This window comes from Podarcis bocagei (assembly GCF_964188305.1).
Source record: "Podarcis bocagei genome assembly, chromosome: W".
In the NCBI taxonomy this organism is placed as follows: Eukaryota; Metazoa; Chordata; class Lepidosauria; order Squamata; family Lacertidae; genus Podarcis; species Podarcis bocagei.
This window is the reverse complement of record NC_138131.1, coordinates 62,205,887-62,217,925: the sequence shown is the minus strand read 5'-3', so window position 1 is coordinate 62,217,925 and position 12,039 is coordinate 62,205,887. Positions and strand designations below refer to the sequence as shown.

Here is a 12,039-nt window from a genome sequence, read left to right as displayed (position 1 = left end):
TGGCGTATGTAGTGTGTGAGTGTGAGTGTGTGTGAAGTTTGTGCAAACAGAATGATTGGGGTGGGGGGGGGGTTCCTGCTACAACTGTAAGCCCCGTGGGGCAGAGCCAACCTGGAGAATAAACACGCCTTGAAAAGAACTGCATGCTGTGGGTCTGTTTGGTGAGGGTGGCCAAGTTTGATAAACAGTAGCAATAAATGGTTGGAGGAGAAGTCTGGGAAGGGGCAAGAGCCCCTCTCTGCCCCCCTCAAGGCTCCTCTCAGGCTCATCCAGGGTCCAAGGCCTCCTCCATTTTTGGAGGGCCAGGAAGTGAGTGGTCCCTGCAGCTTCGCCTGCTGGAAAGGGGGCGACATGCCAGAGGCCAGCCTGGCAGGGTTGTTGTGGAAGGGGGAGCTCCTGGGACCGCCTCCTGGGCCTCCTCCGCAGCTTCACTTCCAGACCGGTCAGGAATTGGAGGGGAGCAGGGTGCTCTGTGCATGGCGATTGGGTGAGGGCAAGAGAGAACCCGGAAGTGGGTGGATTGAGCCGGGAAGAGAGGAGAGCAGCAGCCGGGGGGGGGGGAGGGAGGGAGTGGGGGGGTGTTTTTCTCTGCCAGGTTGAGAGGGGCTCCAAGCCCTCTTTGAACCGCCCCCCATCTATTGATTTTGGCTGACTAACCCTCCCCCCCCCAAGAAGGCATCCTTTTGGAGCCCATCCTCTCCTCCGCCTCACGAAAAGGATTCTGGGACGCTTAGTTTATCCTCCCCAGCCAAAGACACCTTTGTCACCCCAAGAGTCAGCGCTAGGAGAAGGGCTCCACCTGCAGGAACAGGGGAAAGGCCAGGCTGGAGACTCCCCTTCTGGCCCCTCGGGGTCCCAGGAGCCCTTTCTGGATGGCCCTCGCTTGCCCCCCCAAATGGGCCAAGACCTCTGTTCCTCCCCCTCAGGCGGAACAGGAGAAGTCGCTCCCACTCCGGATCCCTGCGGGTCTCAGGAGGCAGTGGGGGGGGGGACTCTAGGGAAATTGCCCAGGGCCCTGGGGAACAAGCAGAGTCTGCCTCAGTTTCCTTCCCCAAGGCCTTGGAGGAACCTTGGGGTGCGGAAGGAGGGACCCCAAATGGAGCTCAGGCTCCTGGCAAGTGGGGAAAGGAACTTTATATCTGCCCTGGCTTCCTCCTCGGAGGTCCCTTCCGAAGGAGAAGGGGTCCCAGGTCTCCACGGGGGAAACTGGGGAAGCATCCCTGAGACCTGCATTCGAGGCCTAGGCTTTCGCCTTTCAGGCTCCGGCCACCTTCTCTGTGGTGTTTATGGGAGCTGTAGAGATGGGGTCACATGCAGACAGTCCCAAGTTTAAGAAGTGTTATGGGAAAATCTATGTGCAAGGCTGCTCAGTCCCCCAGCTGGTTGGGCAGAGCCAGAATAAAGGAAGGAGTCCAGCCACCAACTGGAGCAAATTGCTGTAGACCAAAGTTTATTGCGCAACAGGGTCAAAGAGGAATTTTGAATCCCAAGGATGGGGTGACAAGGACTTTTCAAAGGTTCCATCTTATCCCAGCATACAGTTCATTAAGCATCATCGCTACATCATTCCTACATCAGAAAAGGGGAGGGTTATACATGATCAACTAGGAGGAATGTGTTGGGGCAACAGGCGGATACAGGATATGTGTTGGGAAGTACATTCTAAGCACCTGCTACAAAGGGACAATAGAACTTGGGTCTGCATAGTCTGCCACCTGGGCAAGTCCGGAGGAGTGCCTTTGCCCAGCGATTGACACCTATGAGTACCTTCCTTTGCATATGTGACCTCCCGCTTGAGGGATTATGGTGGGGACCGAGTGCTTTCCAAGTCCTTGGCCAGTGAAGCAAATTGGCAGTGGAATGAAGGAAAATGGCAAAGGAGTTGATTTTATATGATTTTTAAGCTAGGTAACATCCCTGAGCTGTTAAGTCGAAAGTATACCTTTATGCATAATATTTGTAACATTTAACAACTTTAAAGATGTGCCCCCCCCATAATTTCTGTAACAGTTGGATCCCGTGAAAAAGATGGGCTCTGCTTTGGAATATCCCCCCCCCCCATCTGTAAACTGAACTTCACAGTAGAGTTGTTTCTACCAATATTTATAGTGTTTCAGTCTCATATATGTAGGATAAATTCAAAAAGAGTTTCCTAGACTGGAGGTTACCCACAGAAACCCCCCCAAAAAGGAGGAAGTCTCCAAGTGGAAAGATAGGCCTTTATTGAAATACAAATGGGCCTGCAAAGAACCACATCCCAAAAAGCGTTGCCACAGAAACGAGGGAGCTAGAGGTGCTTTTCTGGCAGTGGGACAAAATGTCACGGCTAAAGTCTTGAGGGCAGAAACCGGAAAATACTGCTTCCTTCCACTGAGCCAGCTGGATATATTATGATTTCTAACATTATCTTTTAACTGCCAGCCGGGGATGCATTCAATCATTCATAACTTTTTAAGGTCTGTTTGCTTATATTGCTGCAAGCAGTTGATAGTCGCAGTTTAATAATGAAATCGGTCGGACATTTCTAGGATTTGCTATGTCCTTATCTTGTCTGGGTATCAAAGTAATGTTTGCCACTTTTCAGGTTTCTGGGGTTTGTCCCGTTTCACTCTGTTCATAATATCCAAAAAAGCTCGCAAACCGAGGCACGCACTTCTGGGTTTGAGTTGGTCGTAATCCAAAATGGTCGTAAACTAGTCTGGTCTTAAACCAAGGTACCACTGTACAAATAATAAAAGCAGTTAAACATTCTGAATGATATAAAGAGACTTCCCATGTTTTGGCTTGTCAGGAGAAATTTTTTGTTTCTTGTTCCTGCTTTTCTCTCTCTTATGTATTCCCAATATCATACCAATCTTAATCCTTTATCTTATCTTGACAGCCACTGGTATGTGACTTTCATAGTATTTAATGGAACTATATGTAAATTAGCATGCAAGAGGAAAATTTTCTTCTTCCTGTTGTTGTCCATCCACTGCTTTTGGCGCAGTCCCTTCTCATTCCACCGTCTTATCTTCCAGGACTCTGGGCTGTCTTCCACCTTTCTTTTGTTTAGTTAAAATGAAGACATAGTGGTCTTTCATGTCTTTCAATGAACTGATATTTTCCCAAACCAAATAATCTTCTGTAACAGACAATACCGTGGTGTCAGAGCTGCCCGAGGTCCCAGCTCACAAAGGACCAACGCCGGTTCGTTCTTATATACAAAAGTCTTTATTAAGTTCAGTTTTGCTTTCACAGCCGCGGCACGCAGCTCTACTTCTGAAACTCTAGACTGCTGAAGCTCCGTCTGAATCTCCTCCCTCCAGACACCAGTTTAAGACTCTAGCCTTGCTCCACCTCTTCCTTTGCTCTTTCCTCCTCTGGGTCCTCCTGTCAGCTGGGGTCTCGCCCTTCCTAGACTCATCTGACGCTGAGTCCCCTGAGTCTTCCCCCTGCCTCCGGCGGGCTTTAGGACCTGGTTCCCAATCCGGGCTTTCTGCTGTCCCGCGCGCCTGTACATTCGAACTTGGCGCGCGCGCCCAGCCGGCAACCTTCCTCCTGACCATTACACTGCTCCTGTCACTGCTTCCCCCTTCGGGGGGGCTAGCTGGACCTGACCTCCCCTCCGTTCCCCCACTCTCCGACAGAGGCGTGGTCAGTCCCGACTCATCTCCTCTCCCTGCTGGAGGAGACGCTGGCCCTGACACATGGGACTCTTCATAGAATCATAGAATCATAGAATCCTAGAGTTGGAAGAGACCCCAAGGGCCATCGAGTCCAACCCCCTGCCAAGCAGGAAACACCATCACCACTATGCTCTGGTGGGGAAGCTGGTCCTGATCTCCCGCTGCTGCTTTGGGAGTCCCCGCTGGCCCCCTGTTTCTGGTGTGTCCCCCCTGGGACCCCCCTTGCCCTGACCATCGGCGCCTCCTTCTGGGAATCTTCCGATCCGCTGGAGAAGCTCATGGAATCTCTCGGGTCACTGTCATACTCCCCAACGCTGCCCTCAGATTCTTCCCCTTCGCTCTCCATTTCCTCTCTCCCTCTGCTCCTGAGCCCCTGACACATGGGATATATTTCGCAGTCAATAATTATTTGGTCCCTCTACAATCCAAGCTTGCTCCCCCTGAGCCCTAAGGGAAGCTTACAAAGATCAAAGATTCACCTTCACTTTTATAAATCCATATATGACAAAAATCCATGCAAACAGATGTGGTTTCCTGTGTGAAATATTCCCCAGTTGTAATCCGTCAGTTGTCTTCAGCCACCTTTGAGAGAGGTTTTTTGGTTTTTTTAATGTAATCATGTCTTTGAACAAAGTCCCTTTATATCTTCAAACAAGTTGATACCTTGCCCATTCTAATTAGAGCCCTCCACAAAGGACCACACCATTAAACATCAAGTTCTCAAGGTTTTTTTCCCTAAAGTTCCACTTGCATTCTGCTTAATTAATTGATTCTTTCTCCTTGAGGCTTGCCAAATCATGAAGCAGCAAGTATAAAAAAAGACCAGACACATCACATATTCCAAAGCAGAACGACGAAAATCCTTTCCCGGTCAAAATCTTAGAATCATAGAATCATAGAATCATAGAGTTGGAAGAGACCACAAGGGCCATCGAGTCCAACCCCCTGCCAAGCAGGAAACACCATCAGAGCACTCCTGACATATGGTTGTCAAGCCTCTGCTTAAAGACCTCCAAAGGAGGAGACTCCACCACACTCCTTGGCAGCAAATTCCACTGTCAAACAGCTCTTACTGTCAGGAAGTTCTTCCTAATGTTTAGGTGGAATCTTCTTTCTTGTAGTTTGGATCCATTGCTCCGTGTCCGCTTCTCTGGAGCAGCAGAAAACAACCTTTCTCCCTCCTCTATGTGACATCCTTTTATATATTTGAACATGGCTATCATATCACCCCTTAACCTCCTCTTCTCCAGGCTAAACATGCCCAGCTCCCTTAGCCGTTCCTCATAAGGCATTGTTTCCAGGCCTTTGACCATTTTGGGTGCCCTCCTCTGGACACGTTCCAGTTTGTCAGTGTCCTTCTTGAACTGCGGTGCCCAGAACTGGACACAGTACTCCAGGTGAGGTCTGACCAGAGCAGAATACAGTGGCACTATTACTTCCCTTGATCTAGATGCTATACTCCTATTGATGAGGCCCAGAATTGCATTGGCTTTTTTAGCTGCCGCGTCACACTGTTGGCTCATGTCAAGTTTGTGGTCAACCAAGACTCCTAGATCCTTTTCACATGTACTGCTCTCAAGCCAGGTGTCACCCATCTTGTATTTGTGCCTCTCATTCTTTTTGCCCAAGTGCAATACTTTACATTTCTCCCTGTTAAAATTCATCTTGTTTGTTTTGGCCCAGTTCTTTAATTTGTCAAGGTCGTTTTGAAGTGTGATCCTGTCCTCTGGGGTGTTAGCCACCCCTCCCAGTTTGGTGTCATCTGCAAATTTGATCAGGATGCCCTTGAGTCCATCATCCAAGTCGTTGATAAAGATGTTGAATAAGACCGGGCCCAAGACAGAACCCTGTGGCACCCCACTAGTCACTCTTCTCCAGGATGAAGAGGAACCATTGATGAGCACCCTTTGGGTTCGGTCAGTCAGCCAGTTACAAATCCACTGAGTGGTAGCATAGTCAAGACCGCATTTTACCAGCTTCTTTACAAGAATATCATGGGGCACCTTATCAAATGCCTTGCTGAAATCAAGGTAGGCTACATCCACTGCGTTCCCTTCATCTACCAGGCTTGTAATTCTGTCAAAAAACGAGATCAGGTTAGTCTGACATGACTTATTTTGCTGACTATTGGTGATCACAGCATTCCTTTCTAGGTGCTCACAGACTGTTTGCTTAATGATCTGCTCCAGAATCTTCCCTGCTATTGATGTCAGACTGACTGGGCGGTAATTATTTGGGTCCTCTCTTTTCCCCTTTTTGAAAATAGGGATAACATTTGCCCTCCTCCAGTCTGCCGGGACTTCGCCTGTTCTCCGGGAATTCTCAAAGATTACTGCCAGTGGTTCTGAGATCACATCTGCCAGTTCTTTTAATACTCTTGGATGCAGTTCATCTGGCCCTGGAGACTTGAATACATCTAAACTAGCCAAGTATTCTTGTACTATCTCCTTAGTTATACTGGGCTGTGTTTCCTTTGCTGAATCATTTGCTCCAAATTCTTCAGGTCGGGCATTGTTTTCTTTATCGGAGAAGACTGAGGCAAAGAAGGCATTGAGGAGTTCAGCCCTTTCTGTGTCCCCTGTTTGCATTTCACCATCTTCTCCTCTGAGTGACCCCACTGTTTCTTTGTTCTTCCTTTAGCTACGAACATACCCATAAAAGCCTTTTTTGTTGCTTTTAACCTCTCTAGCAAGCCTGAGTTCATTCTGTGCTTTAGCTTTTCTGACTTTGTGTCTACACGTGCTGGCTATTTGTTTGAATTCCTCTTTGGTGGTTTCCCCCCTTTTCCATTTTTTGTACACATCCTTTTTTAATCTTAACTCAGTTAAAAGTTCTTTAGATAGCCACCCTGGCTTCTTTAGGCACCTTCCATGTTTTCGTCTCATTGGTATTGCCTGACGTTGTGCTTTTACTATCTCCCTCTTAACAAACTCCCAGCCATCATGAACTCCCTTTCCTTTTAGTATTACTGTCCATGGGATCTCACCCAGCACTTCCCTAAGTTTTATGAAGTCGGCTTTCTTAAAGTCAAGAAATTGAGTCCTAGTATGCTTGGCTGCTCCTTTCTGCTGTATAGTAAACTTCAGAAGAGCATGATCACTCGCGCCTAATGATCCTTCCACTTCTACCCCACTAACCAGGTCATCAACATTGGTTAGGACCAGATCTAAAATGGCTGTTCCTCTTGTTGCTTCTCCCACTTTCTGGACAATGAAGTTGTCTGCAAGGCCAGTGAGGAATCTGTTTGACCTTATGCTCTTGGCTGAGTTTGACATCCAACAAATATCCGGGTAATTGAAGTCCCCCATTACTACTATCTCCCTTCCTTTTGCATGCTTGGCCATCTGTTCCAGGAAGGCATCATCTATGTCCTCCATTTGGCTTGGGGATCTGTAGTAAACTCCCACAATGAGGTCTCTGTTATTCTTCTCTCCCTTAATTTTGACCCAAATGCTCTCACTTTGACTTTGAGGTTCTAAATCTTGGATCTCTTCTCAGGTATACACGTCCCAGGAGGAAAGAGAAAGAGCCCCAGGGAAAGAGGAGGTTGGGCTGAGCTGGTGTGGGAATGAGAGGCAGAGAATGCAAAGCAACTCCGGAAACGGTGAACAAGGCAAGCTGTGATCTCGTTTGAGGAAAGGGAATTAAGATGCCTGCTTCCCCATCCCCAGTGGATTAAAATGTCCAAAGATTAGGAAAAGAAGAAAGAAGAGGAAGCAGGATTGGATGAACATTATAAGAGACCATAGTTTTCCATTGTGACTTGGCTGAGATTTGTTGGAACAGTTTTTAAAAGGCCTTATAAAAACTGGACCTAGAAACTGGAGAAATACTAATTTGGATTATTAGACGATCATTATAAGAGTCATATTGCACTGTCTGAGTTGGTTCAGATTTGAAAGCTGGGCTAGGGAGGAAGATGAAGGGAATGTGTCATCTTGGTGAAGAGGAAAAGAGTTTGGATTTGATTTCCCGCTTTATCACTACCCGAAGGAGTCTCAAAGCGGCTAACATTCTCCTTTCCCTTCCTCCCCCACAACAAACACTCTGTGAGGTGAGTGGGGCTGAGAGACTTCAGAGAAGTGTGACTGGCCCAAGGTCACCCAGCAGCTGCATGTGGAGGAGCGGAGACGCGAACCCGGTTCCCCAGATTACGAATCTACCACTCTATGCTAAATACCACTTACCACTGCATGCTAAATACAGCTGGGTTTATTCTGGAGTGCAGATTATGAATAATTGTTGCTACAGATTATTTTCAGACGGAGATGGGAGTTTTCTTTTCGGTGCCTGCCCTGTGGAACACCCTCCCAGCAGATGTCAAAGGAAAAAAACAACTACCAGACTTTTAGAAGACATCTTCATTGGACGGATGCCCTTGTATTCCAGGGTCACGAGAGAGGGAGAAAAACTTTCCACTTTCTCCATGCCTGGGCATAGCCAAGGAGAGCCCCCCCCCCATTCCTCAAATATTATTGAAAAGCATTACCCGAGGTTCTCTCTCCCCCCCAGCAGAAGCCTGCCCCCCATCAAAAGCCTGGCTATGCCCATGTCTCCATGCCATGCATAATTTTATAAACTTCTGTCCTGTCGCCTCTTACTTGAATGTTCTTTAAACTAAAAAATCCCTATGCGGAGCTGGCGAAACTAACAGCAAAACCAAGAAAGCAACATGAGGGACTAGTCATGAAGAATGGAAGCCCTTTTGGAAATATCTGAAAAAATAAGCAGATGAAATCGCAAGCAGGATTTGAAATATGAGCAGCGATTGACGATTGATAATATACGAAATACGTTTTAGCAGAAAGTTTATTAGAATGCGTTATGTAAATGGGATGGGATTAAGAACATCATGGAGGGAACGGCGGGAAGTCAAAGTTTAAAGAGAAATGTAAAACAAATTTGGAATCTTGAATATATGTATACTGTATAAAGTTTAATTTAAAAAACTGACTTCAAAAAACTAAAAAGTCCCAGACGCTGCAACCTTTCTTCATAGGGAAGCCTTCTCCTCCACTTTATCATTTTGGTGGCCCTTTTCTGACCATTTTCCAACTATGCAATACAGTATCCTTTCTGAGGTAAGCCGACCGGCACTGCACACAGCATTGCAGAAGCGGTGGCACCATATATTGGTACAAGGAACGGATAGCAGCAGTTTTATTTTCACTAAGTTCTTCACCTTCCAGAGACAGACAAACACAACATAAATCGCAGAATCAATAGCAGTTATGGGGCTTCTCCTCCCATGCAGGGAAGAGGGAAGGGGCTGGCGAGAGACGCGGCTTGTAGTTTTTCCCCAGCCGGAGACGCCGGAGGGCGGGGGGAGGAAGTGGGTCGGAGGCGAACCTTCCCGGAATGTGCCTGGAGGGGTTGAGGTTGCGCAAGGGGGCCTTGAGTTGCCGGGTAGCAGCAGCAGCAGCCGCAGGGCAGGGCAGGCAGGCGGACAGAGACCCACATGGAGGTCCTGGAGGTAGGAGGCAGTGGGGCTGGGGGCGTCGGTTGCTTGGCTGGGAGCCAAGGTGAGGCAGGGAGAGGGCGGCAGGACTCGTTTGGCCCCGACGGCAGGACTCCTGGGTCCCATGGGGAGGAAGGCGTCAACTCTGCTCCAGGGGCTTGGGGAGGGCGGCGGAGACGGCTTTCTAGGAAGCGAGAACCTCCAGGAGGGTCATCAGCACCCTGGACAGCCGGGAGGGGGGAAGAAAGGCAGTCCCACCCCCTCGACGGCCCGCGCTCCCTCCCACCTGCCCACCTCTCGCCCCCTCCCCGCTTCCTTTCCAAGGGGCTCAGCCATAGCTCCACCAGCCTCCGCGGAGGGAGGGACTGCCTGTGAGCCCCGAGAGAGAGAGAGAGAGAGAGCGTCCTCTGCAGGAAGAAGAAGACCACGGCCTCCCCCCCCCGCCCCCAGTCTCAACTGGGCGAAATGCGGAGATGTCAGGATTTGAGGCTTCCTTTAAGGAGGGACAATCTAGGACAGAAGAGCCGCCGACCAGATACCCCCAAAGAAAACCTGCGAGCCGGATTCAGGCCCAAGCGCATTCTCCTCTCTTGCGCTTCCCGGGAACTGGGATTCGGAAGCATTCTTGCCTCAAGCTATTTAGGTAGAACATAGCCATCATGGCCAAGCAGCCATGGACAGAGCATCTCCAAGCACCGCAGAATCCTAAGAAAGGGGTTCAGGGTAAAAAGGAGAGTCAAGATTGTCAAATAATTCGAAAGGCTTGGAAGTTATCTAAAATTGGGGGGGGGGGAGAGAGCTAAGAACCAGGCAAAGCGGGGCTGAAAAACGATAAACAAAGAGCCATCTAAAAGAGGGGAAAGGAGGTTGCAGCAGGCAAAATTTCAGGGCACCATCACCCCAGTCAGTGCACCACAAAAACAAAAGGAAAGAGCGCTCTCTGCTGGCTCCCCGCAGCTGAAGGTTTCTCCAGATTGACGGCTACATTGGACAGAGAGGGGACAAGAGGCGGTCGCTCTCTGGGTGGCTCCTTGCTTCGGAGCTGCTCAGTAGCTCTAGGGTGGGTGGGAGAAGTGTGAGCCTCGGAGAGCCGCGGAACCAGCCCCGCGAACAGGCCGCCGAGTGCGTGCTTGGCCTTTTCAATGTGTTGAGGGAGTGGGAGAGTCTTGGTTTGTTTTTGTTTTAATTTTTGTTATGTATTTTGTGTTTTTTATATTTCATTTTTATTTTGTGAACCGCCCTGAGCAATACGGATGAAGGGTGAATAAATGAATGAATAAGCGGTTTTCTTTCGTTTTTTCCCAGCGGCCGCCGAAGACCCTCTCCGTGCCGCTTTCTGGTGGCTCCGCGTGGAACAGCAGCAGCCCCACCTCTGGCTGCTTGGAGAGCGCCGACTTCCAGTACCTGCTCTTCCCCGTGGTCTACAGCCTGGTCTTCGCCCTGGGCCTGGTGGGGAACCTCTTCGTCCTGGGCTACTTCTTCCGCGCCAAGTCCGCCACGGAGCCCGCCAACGTCTTTCTGGTGAACCTGGCCGCCATCGACCTGCTCTTCGTGCTAACGCTGCCCTTCCGCATTGCCTACCACGCGCTGCGCAACGACTGGGTCTTCGGCGAGGCGCTGTGCAAGGTCACCGGCTGCCTCTTCTTCGCCAACCTGTACGGCAGCTCCCTCTTCCTGGCCTGCATCTGCCTGGAGCGCTACGTGGCCGTGGTACACCCGCTGCGCCACCTCCGGCTCCGGCAGCTGCGCTACCGGGTGGCGGCCGCCCTCGGGGTGTGGGCGGTGCTCGTCGCCGCCGTCCTGTACCTGGCGCTCCGCTTCCCCGACGGCCGCACCGCTTGCCTGGAGAACTTCTCCTCCAGCTCCTGGCGGGGGCGCATCTCCTCCGTCAGCCTCCTCTTGGCCGCTGCCGTGGGCTTCCTGCTGCCGCTCTTCCTCATCGGCATCTGCTACCCGCTCCTTGCCGGGGATGCAGCCCGGCTCGCGAGCGGTGCGGCGCAAGGCGCTGCGCACGGTGCTGGTGGTTCTGGGCGTCTTCCTGGTCTGCTTCGCGCCCTATCACCTGGTGCAAGTGGTGCACACGCTGGGTCGCGCCGGCGTGCTGGGCGGCTGCCCGCTCCTTCGCGCCACCTACGTGGCCCGCCGGCTCACCATGGCCCTCACCAGCCTCAACCCGCTCGTCTACTACTTCGCCGCCGAGCGCTTTGCCTGGCAGCCCGGCTGGTGGAAAGGCTGCTGCTGCTGCTGCCGCCGCCGGCTAGAAACCGCCCAGCCACCCCTGCTGAGACTTCGCGGGCTTGGGGCCAGTAAGCAGGGATCCTCCTCGTGGGGAGAAAGCTGCGCTCCCGGGACGGCGCCGTGAGCTCTCCAGCAGATCGCGGATCGTCGGAGGTGCGCGCGCCTGCCTCCTCGGGCATTCTGGCTGCGCCTTCGTGTGAGCGAAGGAGTTCCTCAGCCTTAGACAAGCAGCCTTAGACAAGCGTCCAGCATAAACTGCCCTGGAGGAGGTTCCTTCGCCCTCTTCACGTTAAAGTGCTCATTTACACACCCACAGCCCGTTCGTCGCAAGGACCGTTTAAGAGATGGGAATTTGGAAGGCAGAGAGAGAGAGAGAGAGAGAGAGAGAGAGAGAGAGAGAGAGAGACTTCCCCTCCCTTGACGGGGTTTCTACAGCTGCTGCTGCTGCTGCTGCTGCGAGTGTTGGGGCTTCGCAGTTGAGACCTCTTCTGAAGTCTTTGTGGCAGGCAGACTTTAACAAGGCGCAGGTACTCCCTGCTTTCTACACACCCACTAGAGCAAAGGTAGGCCACAGCCAGGCAGAAGAAGGGGGAGAGAGCATCTTTTGCAAGCAGAGGGACCCAGCTTCAATTCCTGACGTCTCCAGGAAGGGTTGAGAGAGACCGTAGGCTGAAA

General features: G+C 50.9%; 1 pseudogene across 1 annotated transcript; it reads left to right on the top strand.

Annotated features, from left to right (window-relative positions):
- The first annotated feature begins 9,126 nt into the window (after positions 1 to 9,126).
- LOC308578119 (lysophosphatidic acid receptor 6-like) lies at positions 9,127 to 11,488 on the top strand (annotated as a pseudogene). Its single transcript has 2 exons — positions 9,127 to 9,141; positions 10,432 to 11,488. The product of its transcript is annotated as a lysophosphatidic acid receptor 6-like (transcript).
- Positions 11,489 to 12,039: the final 551 nt, after the last annotated feature.